The sequence below is a fragment of the Scylla paramamosain genome, chromosome 35 (genome assembly GCF_035594125.1).
Source record: "Scylla paramamosain isolate STU-SP2022 chromosome 35, ASM3559412v1, whole genome shotgun sequence".
Lineage (NCBI taxonomy): Eukaryota > Metazoa > Arthropoda > Malacostraca > Decapoda > Portunidae > Scylla > Scylla paramamosain.
Window position 1 is genome coordinate 1,972,501 of NC_087185.1, and position 2,979 is coordinate 1,975,479.

Below are 2,979 nucleotides of genomic sequence, written 5' to 3' on the forward strand. Positions count from 1 at the left end.
AGCACCACACTGGCTAGATATTGGATAATCTACGCCTTTCATCCCATTTTCTTCCGAGGACAACACTGGCTAGACACTGGATAATCTACTCCTTTCATCCCATTTTCTTCCTTGTAGATGCTCTAAAACATTCCATAAACTGCTTTCGTGTGAATTCTTCCATATCGGAGTGAAAGAGTTAAGTAAAAACAGAAATAAAAAAATTACGTTTTCTTTCGTATTTCAGCTGAGACTTAAGTTTTTTGCAACACTCATAAGAATAAACACACACACACACACACACACACACACACACACACACACACACACACACACACACACACACCAAGTCATTTTAAATACATCACAACAACACAACGATTTGAATAATAATAGGATAGAAAGAAAGAAAGAAAAAGGACTTGTTGATATTAATTAACAAGAAACATGACTCAAAACCGCATCATTCAAATGAGTAACTGGAAACGAGAGGAATAATATGTAAAAAAAAAAATAATAATAAGTAGATAAATAAATTAATAAATACACAGAAACTTGCGTACGAGAAATTGCAACCGCCATTCAAACGAGGAACAGAAAACGAGATTACAAAACGAATGAACAAGTAAATAAATAAACAAGCATCAATAAATAACAGGAATGAGATATAACACCCAACATTCTAACGGGGAAAATTGGGAACGAGATGAAAAATATAAATCAAACAAACAAAATAAATAAATAAATAAAGGAACAGAAAACGAGACAAGAAAAAAAAAAAAAGAAAGTCACCCCTCCTAAGAAAATAAAAATAAAAGAAAACGAGAAAAACATGAAATAAAAACTATAAATCCTCGTGACCAACATCCCTTTCCCCCTTCCTCCCTTCCTGCATCCCTCCCTTGCTTGGACTTGTGACATTTAACGTATTGGGTCCTCAGTAATTTACCTTCGGATCTTCCTGTGTGAGGTGCGTTGCGGGGACCGTCTGGGAGGTTAGGTAGGTGTGTTGCAGGGACGGAGCTTGGAGTTATCGTCATTAGAGCCCTCAAAGAGAAGCCTGTGGGAGTGTAGGAGTGTGTAGCTATTGGCATTACGTGTGTGCGAGAGGGAGAAAGGGAGAGAGGGAGAGGGAGTGGGCAGGTAACGGCTTAATCAAAACAACTTACCTGTATTAGAGAGAGAGAGAGAGAGAGAGAGAGAGAGAGAGAGAGAGAGAGAGAGAGAGAGAGAGAGTAAATACACACTGTAAATACACAAGTCTCATTTCGTCACTATTTTTACTCTAATCTTCCTCCTCCTCCTCCTCCTCCTCCTCCTCCTCCTCCTCCTCCTCCTCCTCCTCCTCCTCCTTCCTCACCTGCCGTAGGATACCATGACAGGAGGCGGCGAAGGACCAGTTTTATGGCACCTTCGTGAGTGAGTCCCCGCCCAGCTGTTTGTGTCCAAAGATCCTATAACTGTTTGTCTTACGGTGCCTCTCTTGGTCCTCCGCTTTGTATTGGATCCCTTGTTGTGGTGTTAGATTCCTTTTTTATAGTATTTTGTTTGTATTATGGTATTTATTCTTCCTTTTATGGTGTTGGATGTGTTGTTGTGGTGTTAGATTCGTTTTTTGTATTGTATTTCATTCATTATGGTGTTTATTTCTCTTTTTATGGTGTTGGATTTGTTGTTGTGGTGTTAGATTGTCTTTTTTTAGTATTTTGTTTATATTATGTTATTTATTCCTCTTTTATGGTATTGGATTCCTTGTTGTGGTGTTAGATTCCCTATTTATGGTATTAAGAATTGGTTTGTTACTTATTCCCTTCTTTATAGTATTAGATGCCTTTTTTATGGTATCAGAGTTAGGGGAATGGTTTTAAGTCTCTCTGTCTTGATAACTGGGACTGAGTTGTGGTATCATAGCCCATATAGAATTCAGGTATGGTTAGGTTAGGTTAGGTTATGGTAGGTCGTCACAGAATTATTGCATTAAAGCGTAAGTTAGGCTAGGTTAGGTTAGGTTAGGTTACGTCACCATAGAATGCGTTAGGTAAGGTTAGGTTAGGTTGAATTTGGCAAGGTTAGGTTAAATTAAGTTTGCTTAGGTTAGCTTAGGTTAGGTCGACACAGAATGCGTTAAGGCTCAGTAAGGTTAGGTTAAATTAAGTTTGCTTAGGTTAGCTTAGGTTAGGTCGACACAGAATGCGTTAAGGCTGAGTTAGATTAAGTAGGTCAAAATTCCCCCAAATAATTTTGATCCAATCTGCTGATAACTTTTACTGAAGTGAGGTGGCTGTACGTGTAATATTTCCTACAATTTTTGCTAAGTTTGCTGGGAGTTTATTTATTTATTTATTTATTTATTTATTTTCTACTTTTGAAAAATATCAGAATTTTCGGATAAGAAAAAATGGAACTAAATTTTCATGCCTTTCATTACATTTTCTTTTTTCCTTTTAACATATGATTATCTAAGATACACTAAACAACCTTGTGGTCATCCATGTCTGAGGCCTCCATAAGTTACGTTAGGTTAAATTAAGTCACATTATGTTAGATTACCGTCGACCACAGACTCACTGAATTACAAGCTGAGTCATCAATATGCAGCAACACGTAATAACGCAACACTCACAGCATCTTGAAGCCAACACGCGTCATTCCAGACACCGCCCCTCCCTGTCTTGCATCACTAAATCCTCGCTACTTCCCCCCCTTTCCCCTCCACGCTACGCCGCTCACTTCACATATTGGTACAGGCGACAGAGGTAGCAGTCACCCACATGGCCGAGCAAACAGCGGTCCAGGAAGGTGAAATTTTAGGTCCAAGAGATTCCCAGAAGCACAATGGACTCGTGGGAGAATGATTGTGTGATTGTGTGACTCGGATGGGAATACGAAAAGGTTTTTAATGGAGGGAGTGTGACAGGACCTGATTTTCCGCCTTTCCTTTTCTTTTTCTTTTTCTTTTTTCTTGTCTTTTTTTTCCATACACTGTCAAACCTTTTTTTT

General features: G+C 38.6%; 1 long non-coding RNA gene across 1 annotated transcript in view; it reads right to left on the reverse strand.

Annotated features, from left to right (window-relative positions):
- Positions 1 to 1,435, reverse strand: part of LOC135090433 (uncharacterized) — a 2,423-nt gene extending 988 nt beyond the window's left edge. Inside the window, exons 1-2 of the long non-coding RNA XR_010261904.1 lie at positions 1,340 to 1,435; positions 929 to 1,039 (exon numbers count right to left, since the gene is read on the reverse strand). This is a non-coding gene — a long non-coding RNA (uncharacterized LOC135090433). The remainder of the gene's footprint in view (positions 1 to 928; positions 1,040 to 1,339) is intronic.
- Positions 1,436 to 2,979: the final 1,544 nt, after the last annotated feature.